This window comes from Lagenorhynchus albirostris, chromosome 4 (assembly GCF_949774975.1).
Source record: "Lagenorhynchus albirostris chromosome 4, mLagAlb1.1, whole genome shotgun sequence".
NCBI lineage: Eukaryota > Metazoa > Chordata > Mammalia > Artiodactyla > Delphinidae > Lagenorhynchus > Lagenorhynchus albirostris.
Window position 1 is genome coordinate 62,834,864 of NC_083098.1, and position 10,861 is coordinate 62,845,724.

A 10,861-nucleotide genomic window follows, 5' to 3' on the forward strand; every position below is an offset into this window, starting at 1 on the left:
GGGGCTCAGATTTGGACAGGGGGTTAGAACATTCCTCTTGGGCTGTGTAGTCTATGGAGTTTGTGGTAATTAAGTGTAGTAATAATAACAATGTTTTAAAATACAATCATGAAAAGATATATACTCATTATGTTTTATAAATACATACCTTCTCTTTTAATATCAGGGATTTTTTTCTATCTTCTGATCTTTCTAAATCCATAATCCACAAATCACTAAAAAAAAAAATAAGAAATCAAGCAAATGCACAAGCAAAAATTATTTGATATGTAAAATTAACTCTGAAAACCTCAGATTCACTATATATAGGTCAAAGGAGACAGAAAGGTATTAGAAAAGGGAAAAGAAAAACTCTCTGTAAACGTATAACTAATACCTGCTGATGTTCACATTGAGTGGTATGGTTTCCAAAATACGTCAGCACAATACCTCTTGTAATTTAGGCCTGTTTCCACCCATTCCATGAAAAAGGGGATAGGATGATATAATAACCATTAAATAAGAAAACTGTATAAGGGAATTAAAAGAAATTCAACCACTCTTTAACTTATTTTTTAAAAGACAGGGATAGGATGATATAATATCCATTAAATAAGAAAACTGTATAAGGGAATTAAAAGAAATTCAACCATTCTTTAACTTATTTTTTAAAAGAAATAGGTAAAATATTATTATATTCACATGAGGTATGTAGTGCCACACGAAAGATGAAATGTCATTTCCACACATTCCAGGCCTTGTGGAACTGTGGTTAAGTAAACTACTAATTAAACTAATGGTAGGTCTTTCCTTTCCTTATTTTTCTCTTCTCATACTTTTAGTGTTGTAGTGTGTAGTAGTTATTTTTCCACATTCTAGGTTATTTTCCAATTCTGTCTCCATTGGTCCTATTTCTGTCACTATTGAACTCCTTCCTTCTACTCTTTCATTCATATCGTCTTTTTACTAAACTCATACCTTTAATTAGCCAATCAATGCCCCAACTCTACAGTTGAATTGGGCTGGACTCAAATTTGTAATGTGCTAAAATGCTCAAAGTTAACTTTAAAGGTGTGTATACTGATACCAAGAATTTAAAGTTCACTAGATGACACAGGAATATAGATAAGTCACAACAAAACCATTCTTCTCCACCATCTCTTTATTATACGTATTCTTATTCCCAAACTGATAACAATTCTTACATATGGATTTAAAGGCAAAAATATACAAGATACAATCTAAGGGCTTTGTTAGATATGTGTTTATTGAACATATGTCAGTTTGGCTTTTACACATTCAAGAAACTGTTCTACTTAGATACACTCTTAGGCATTTTTTAATACATTAACTAAAGGGCTATTCAAAATCTTGATGCAGGTGTTTTTAAACTGTGGACCATGTGCAAAACTGTATTACAATGCAACTGCTTTACTTTTATTCCTATTTGTATTACTTTATGCATTTAAAAACATTATCCTGAGAAGGGTTTTTGGCCATACCAGACTGCCAAAGGAGCCAATGTCACAAAAAAGGTTAGGAATTCCCAACTGATTCTGTATATTCATAAAGAAGTTTATTACAATAAAAATGTATCAGAATGTATTCACCTGATACATTTTTATATATATATATTCATAATAATGTTAATATTGAAACTGTACTGGATTGATTCAATTTGATCACTCACCATTTTCAACCTTAAAAACTCTCTTAAGGCTCAACATGTAATGAAAAACTTGGCAGGAATAAATATATTATATAAATGTTGTAGTCTGTAAATTATAATGTGGATATGGATTTATACCAAAATTAATAGTGCAAAAGGTAAATGTGGCTTTTAAGTTAAAGATACATCACTCAACATAGAGTATTTCATATTTGGTATTATAGTCATTTACTCTATTTTCAGTCATAATAAAAGATGAGGATTCCTTGTGAAAAAGGATATGTTCTGCAGAGTTAATCCAATATATCAGATAATTAAGATTCTATCTTGGATATCTCCTCTTCTATTTGGCATATAAAACTGGTTAAAAACTGGATTTCCTCTTGCTAAATTCAATTTAGTAATACATGACATGAACAAACAACAATGAATTAAAAGATTGTGCAAATTCAATTTCAGCCTACAAAACAGAGATATCATGTCTTAAAACAAACAAACCAAAAATGTTGGAGTACTACAAACATAATCTTCCCAGCAGCATAAATCAGTGTAAATGAGTTAGAAAAAAATTTTAAGTGCCCTATCTCAGAACTTACTTGGTAGTCACAAAGAGATAATATTTATGAGCAGCTAAAATACATTCGAATTTCATCTATTTTACCTTTAGCCTAGTTTCAAATGTCAAACCAATTCTTGTTGTCTAATTACTATAAATTGTGTCCATAGGAGACTAACTAGAATAAGATTCAATTTAATTTCTAAGATTAATTGATTTAAATCTTCAATTTAATTCTTTTGGTTATTAAGTATAAAAATTAAGTATAAAACAGTAAGTCTAATTTTTTAAATTATATAATATACAAAGTGCATGCATAGGAAAAATAGAATATGTGCAAAAAGTATTGATATAGTTACCTCTGAATGATTTTTTAAATTTCTTGTGAATACCTGTATCCCAAATTTCCAGAATGAACATATATTGCTTTTCTAATGAGAAAAAGGTACAATAAATATTATATGTGTGTTTGTATGACTTTTGTGCTGTTTCTGTTAGAGTGCTTTCTGCTGTAAGCAATAGAAATGTCAGACTAGACGTGGCATGTTTTCATTTCACGTTACAGGAAGTCCAGAAGAAAGCATGCAGAGTTGGTTAGTTCAGAGCTTTGAGTCATTTTCTCTGCTTCCTCTAGGCTTTAGTGATCAGAAACTACTTGTCACCAACTAGAAGCCTCAAAGGCACAAAGAAAGGGTGGCTTCTCACTATACATCTCTCTTTCCCAGAACCCTCAGCACTTCCTCTTAGATTGGCTAGAACTGGAGCACATGACCTCCTCTAAACTATCACTAGCAAAGGAGAAAGGGATTACCCTAAACACCTTAAGGGTATGTTTTATCTTATCTTATCTTATGGAGAGCAGCACTCAATTTCCCTGAACATTTAGTCACCTGATAACTTTAAAAAAATATTTAGTTCTTTTTTTCCTCTCTCTTTTTCTTTTTTTGTGAGAGCAAGAGGGGAATGTTTTGGGGATCAGAAGACAGAAGTACCTGCTACAATCACCAATTACCTTCTCAAAATAAAATCAGGACTATGTATATCACAAAATTTAAACAGCACACAATTTAAACACAAAGAATAAAGGCTAAATATAGTCTTGGTACATTGTAATTACACAATAAATGTAGCCCTAAGGGAAAAGAACAAACTTTATTATTTTTCACAATCTAAATCCGAACATTTAAACTCCTGTGGTTGGAATCTTCACCTGATGCATAGAGGGTAACTTCCACCCAATTATTGACTTTCTTTTATAACTAGTCCACTGGATAAGAAATTTGCATAAGTTTTAAAAATTCTAACTATGACTTGAGATCAAGTGAATAATTGTCAAATTAATAATTTAAAAATGTGATTAAAACTAAAAAACGAAAAACTAAAAAAAAAAAAAAAATGTGGTAACCTGAAGTGGATTTCCCATGAAGCTAATGAAACTTAATTTCAAAGCTCCTCATTTAGCCGCCTCATGAGCCCTGGAAAAGAAGTCTTCCCATGGGTACATGTTTTTATAAAATTCATAAAAATAAGATATTATAATTGCAATAATTAAGACTATCTCTTTTCACTTTTACTTCCCCTCTGTCACACTCATGCCTCAGATGAGGTGGTGTTGGAATGGCCATGGATAGCTTTGGGATCCAGCCAAGGGGAACTTGAATTAGGTATATATTTACATTGAATCTAGAGGGATATTTTGTGGTTCTTGGTCACTTTCATGTGTAGTTAAGTCACTGCTAACCATCACAGTAAGCATCTAGGCATAGTACTAGATAAAATATTGTTACCCCCATACAGACTTACCTGGCATAGTGACAGGAAAGTGTAGGCCCATACATATCATGATATGTAGAGGTCATATCATGATATGGAGGTGTCTAGAGTATGGCACCAGAACTATTTGAGTAGTGGAGGAAAAGTAGGGTATAAAACGTACAGAAACTGGTCTACAGAAATTATTTCACTCTTTAGCATGTCCACCCTAAAGTGATTCCCAATAAATCACACCCCTGTATAAGGTACTCTTGCTTCCAACCATGCTTTACCTATGGAAAAGGTAATGGGATATCATTTCTTTGATTAAGCTATAAGGTAAAGGTGATAGGATGTTCCTCCCATGACTCTTGTTACATTATATATGATTATCTTAGCTGACTGAGCCCAAAATTCTCCTGCTGCCCTTGAAGAAGCAAACAGCCACGCTGTGAACTACTTTTGCAGAGAGTATGTGGCAGGGAATTGTGGGCAGCCTCTAGGACCTGAGGGTAGCCTCTGGTGGACAGCCAATGAGAAGTTGGGACCCTCAGTCATACAGATGCAAGGAAACGAATTCTGCCAACAACCTGATAGCCTGCAAGTGGATTTGTCCTTAGTCAAGCCTAAGCCTGGCCTTAGTCAAGCCTAAGCCTGGCCTGTCAAGCACAGCCTGGCCAACATCTTGATTACAGCCTGCTGACACCCGAAACAGAAGACCCAGTCTCAAGCCTGGGCTCCACACCCACAGAAACTGTGAGATAAATGTGTGTTGTTTCAAATCACTATGCTTGTGGCAATTTATTATGCAACAATGGAAAACTAATATACTTAGCATGTAAAATTGTAAGAAAAAGATTGGGTCCTCATCAAATCCTAGTTAAAATAGAAATTCTCTCCTTTCAGAAATATACTCAACAGTGCAGCATATACAATTATAAATGCCTACATTATTTTTTCTTTTTGACTGGAAATGTAAAATTTATCAGAATTCCTGTGTTTGTAGGGTACAAAACTGTAGCAGTACTAACGCCAGTGAGTACATCTGTTTCATGCATCTCAATGTATGCGATTAAATGTTAGGATGTCATTACTTACAAAGAATTTTGAAATTGAAAGAAAAAATTTAAAACTATCACTATATAAAACATTATATTATAAAACATTGTTATACTAAGACATAATTAGGGAGTATGAAGCCAAAATAATTTATGGGAAAAAGTACTTTAGAGTTATGTCAAGCAGTTAATGCTTAAAATTATTACTTTTTTTTTTATTTTTTTAGATTTTGTGATGTTTGTAAAACCTTCAGGCCCCAGAAAACATGAATCCTTCTGATAGGAACTAAGCCTCTGCATTATTTCTAAGACCACTTCCCACTTTCCAAACTTATACACTAGTTCTGGTAAAAGGATTCAAATTTTATTTTCTTACCAAATTCACTATCCCAGTGATCTCTTCAGAAAGCTAGACTTGCTAGAATGGGGTCCTGCCTTATTCCTACCATTCTAATGCCTCCTCTCCATTAGAATGGGACTGAAGTCTGCTCCTAAACCAACTTTAACTAAGGAGAACATGCTATTTTTATTTCACGCATCTCTGCTGCAAACTATATACTGGTCTGTGTACCAAAATCTCTAATGCTCCCTACTTTTACAGATTTTTAATTACTATGCTCCACACACCTAATAGGATGTATCTTGCTGCACTCTCATCCACTGCTTTCTCTATTACTAGTTGATCTCTGCAACTAGTAATTATCTATCACTAAACATGCTGAATGTGTTCTACTTTCTAGGATGCACTTACCATATTCACTGATAGCTGGTTCCTCTACAACAATTGCTTGCCCCAATAGATGTAGTTCCCAGGAATACCTTCATAAGGTCTCCAAGTCCATTGCAGATAACAATCCCATGACAATCTATTTGACAAAATGCAACCACTATCAGAACAGCACTGTCAAATTCAATAGAAAACAGATCCCAAAGAAATAGAAATGCAAAAGCTGACAAAGATTTATCAGAGGAGCGCTCTCTCAACTTCCCACTGTTAAACATTCCTAAACTATATCCTGTTCTCTGTGTTCTCCTATTACAATGGAAGACTTGTCCCTGCTCCTCTTAAAATCCAATTCCTCTCCTTCTGTTGTGGATACCATTCTCTCTCACCTTTCAAGGACATCACTTCTTCGGATATCCCCTTGTCCTCCTATACCATCAATCTCCCCCTTTCTACTAAATCATTCCCACTGCTGTATGAAAATGCTTTTTATCTTGCATCTTAAAAAAAAATCCTCCTCAGCCATATACTCAATTTCAGCTTCACCTCCCACAATCCATTTCTCTACTGTCCCTCCCAGAAAACTTCTCAAGAGTTGTCCACACCTGATAACTCCTCTTCCTTACTTCCCTTTTAATCTTCAACACCTGTCACCTTGTAGTCTGTCCTTACTACTCCAGTGAAACTCTAGTAAAGGTCACCAAAGATCACCCTACTATGAAAACTAATGGTGATTTCTCTGTTCTTGACTTACTGTAATTTTCATCAACAGTCAAACAATTGTTCATTCTCTCTGTAAGGAGCTCAGGTGAAGGAGGACTGGGCCATATCTTGGAGAATACTGGAGTGGCAGGAGTTGAAAGAGAAAGCTTAATTTGGGAGAGAGCACAAGACAAAGAGGTGGGTTGGGAAATTGTCAAGCACCAGGGAGCTACATGGAAGCTTAATTGGTGTCTGAAGGCCATCCCTCTGTCTTCAAGTGAGTAAATAAGATTGCCGTCACAGAGGAGCCCCATTGTTGTTTTTCTTATCACTATCTGGTGAATGGCCTTCCATTTTCAGATATCAGCACAATATCCCTTAGCCATTCATGAAAACAGTAATCATCCTAAAACAAGGCTGAGCCCCCATCTGAATAACTATTCTGGGTAGAAATCCAATTTTCATCAGTCTAGTATATTTTTAATTCCACTGAAAAGAGGGGGTGGTAATTCCTTAACAAATTAAGAACAAAGCCCAGCATCAATACTTGAGTGGAACCGGACAGTGATGAATTCCTATACCAATTTGCTTCCCACTTGAGACACTCCTCTTAGCTCTGTGAAACCATCCCCTCCCAGTTTTTCTCCTATCTCACTAGGAGTTCTTTCTCAGTTTCATTTTTTCCTCTTTCTATTCTACCTAATGTTTATATGGGCTCAGATCTAGGGATTCTTGGTTTATCTGTCTACCCTCTCCCCCTTGGGGATATCACCCAGTACTCTGTGTGTGTGTGTGTGTGTGTGTGTGTGTGTGTGTGTGTATACACATATACAAACACATGCACATGTACACACACATATTTATATATATATTATTAAATTTATATATTTAGCTCAGACTTCTTTAAGCTACAAGTTCATAGATCCAAATTTATACTTGATTCCTCTTCATGTACATCTTAAACTCAATATATCTTTATTATGTTATAATGAACTCTTTATTTCTTCCCTAAATCACTTTCTCATTTATTCTTTCCATCTCAATGCTGGCACCAAAATATGCCTAACTTGTTCAAGCCAAAATCCAGGATTTATTCTTAATTTATCTCTCCATAGTATCTTATATCTAATCCATCAATAAGTTCAGTCTTCAAAACATTTTCCAAATCTATTTCTCTATTTCTATTGTCATTGACCTAGTCTAATCCAGCATCACCTCTCTCAACCTGATTAGAGCCACAAACTTCTCACCAAATTCCTCTTGCTCTGCTATAATCCATTCTCCACAATGCAGCCAGAATGCTCGTTTTAAATATAATTAAAATGTCACTAGTCTGCTTACTCTCTAATGACTCCACATCCCACTTAAAACAAAATCCAAATTTCTTATCTTGGTGTTCTTGAGCAACTTTGAATGATCAATTCTGACTTCAGGCTGAGAGGCTGTGGGACATTGCCAATGTTAACTTTTTTCCTTCTTCAGTAAAAGGATGGAATTAGTATAATATCATCATTGTCCCTAAAGAGTGACACAGCAAGACCCACACTGTGGTTCAAGGAAATATATGTGTGTGTGTATAATATATTTTTTATATATTTATAATTTTGTATATATATTTACATGTATATGCTAAGAAAAATGAAATATGTAAAATTCTTTGAGTTATTTCAGAGTGCAGATGTAATACAAGTTTGCTGCCTTAATGTTTCTATTCAGTAATGGAGAAAAATACTACCTTCATCAATTAGGATGCTTTAAGCTAGAAGAATGAGAAACCCAATTAAAAATGGCTTAAACAAAAATAAACTATTTCACATATCAAGCATTCCAGAGCTTAGCTGACTCAGAGTTCCGGGAAATTTAGGATTTTGGCATATGCACTATATGAGTTTTCTGATCTCAGGCTTGTCCATTTTGGCCAGGAAAAACCTGAAACGGCTGCAGGAGGCATCTCCTCACAGAGTAAGTCCAAAGACACAAAAGGGAATATTTCCATGATGTGTCTATTCTTATCAATAGGGAGAATCTTCTTCAGAAACCCATCCATAGGACTACCTCTCACTTATTATCCTGAACCGCCTAACATGTCAATGTCTAAACCAGTCAACTCTAAGGAGATTGGGATTTTGACTATTTTAGTCCAATCATAACTCAGTATCTAGGGTTAGAGAGAAATCTAGCCTCCCATGAAGCTCATGGCAGCCTTATGTCTGAACAAAATTGATATTCTGTTAACAAGAAAGAAGATAGATCTCTTACCAAGAAAGAAGGAGTGTGATGTCTGTCAACCTGTCTTTCAGCAATTTAAATGACTAAAAAGAAGCTGTGATTAGATGTCATCAATGACCATAATTTATGTTCAGTAGAAGTATTAAAAGTGATGGGAGCATCTCCCATTTTGAAGCAATCACCAGATCTATCCACGAAACTTGGTGGTAGGCAAATCTATTTCTTGCCTATTCCTTTCATCCAGAATTGCCCAACATTTGGAACTAAACATGAAATCTCACCAGCAGAGGGCTGAGGATTCATGCAGGTAATTTGCTGTTGTTGCCATTGTTACTTAATATTATCTTAATTGATAATAAAGAATCTTTAGAGTATGTTTATTCTAAACTTGTCATTTTACTAATTATTAAAACAGATATCTCTCTTCCTACCTTATTGGAGATGATAACCTGGACTCAGTATCTATTCCCTCACCTTTGCTTCCTGTTTCTACCACCCTGCATTAAAGCATCCCTAATCACATTGGTGAGGTTAGTGTCCAGAATAGAAACAGCTGCTGGGAACTCTATTTCCTGGAATATAAAATCCAGCGTCCTACCCAAAGCCCAGTGATAAGAGGATTGTGAGAGATGACTCTTTCAATACCTTCTTCAGTGAGAATAGTGTTATCTAGTATGTCCCCACAAGAATGTTTATAGACCTACAACGAATTGTAAGTGATCTCTCTAGAATGCCGTCACTGGCAAAGATGTTGCAAATAGCTGTGCCTCTAGGCACTACACCATTGAAAAGGAAATCAGTGACCTAGTGTTGAACAGGATTCAGAAGCTAGCTGACCTGAGTGTAGGTTCAGGCTTTCTTGGATTTCTGCTGGTTGGTTGTAAAGTCAGTTTCTGTTTCTCATTCCTGCTGATAGTTGATTATAGGAACAGTTCTCCATTTACCCAGCTTCCTAGTTTTTCTTAGCTGTATCTGAAGTCTTCAACTTCATCTACTCTGGAGTATTACGATTGTGATTTTATATGAGATAATGGGGCTGCCTATATTTGAGTAGAAACCTTAATTACAAGCACTCAGTATACAATAACCTTAACCATATTATCAACAGTATTGTATTCTCCATCACTGCTTCCCTCAGATTTTATGATGCCTTGCACATTTATGTGACAGAATTCCGTACTAACTTTTTCTCTATCTCCATACCTACCTCCTTCTGTCCACATATATCCCAGTTATCTTTTCTAGAAAAGCCAATCACAAACATTTTCTGTACCTAAAATTACTAATTCTTTTTCTGTTACCTTGCAATGGTAAATATAAGGCATGTCTAAAGGCAGGATCCAGAGTATAACATGACATCAGAGCCAAGAGGAATGGAACCGCAAATAAACTAAGCAACAGAAACAAAAGACTAACACAAAGATCGGTGCAGTCCAGAACGCAGTAAGGAAAGCCGTACTGAAAGGAGGTTTAGAGGTAGCCCAAAGAATGAGTTAGAGGAAGCAAGTTAGAGCAGCGCAAAATTTGGTCCTAGGTCTAGCAGCGCACAGATCACCAGGGAACTTGTCAGAAATGCAAATTCTCAGCCCCTACCCAAGCATACTGAAGCATAAATGCTAGTGGGGGTCCAACAAGCTGCTTTAATAGGCAGGCCAGGAGATTCTGGTGTGTGCTGAAGTTTGATGCCTCCAGGCTAGAGGTGCTGGCTGCCAAACCAAAGATGAGAAAACAAGCTGAAGATGAGAAGGGAGATGATCTGAACGTCGTTTCAGTCAAGAAAAAAGATGTGAAATTGGATAGTATAGTTTGAGTCTATGGTGAACAGTGACTGTGGCTGAATTCATCTTTGGAGTAGGGCTCTGAGCATCCTCTTTCATAAAGGGGTTGAGGTGCCTTTATCATCCAATTAGGGCACATCCAGATGCATTTACAGCATATTGCCTAGAAAGACACAAAAACATGAAGTCCCACTTAGGGATTTTCAGGTTTGTCATCTGTTTTCTACCAATATTTGAAGAAGGTTAAACTTAGGAGCATGATTTATTATATTTTATCTCTAGTCACTGTTGCATAATCAGTTAAATCAAACAATAAAGTGCCTTGAAAAATATATTTCAATCGTTAATCTAAAATGACTTGTCTTTTTATTGCTCTATGGGCAATTTTTAAAAAATATTTCAGGAAAATGGGAT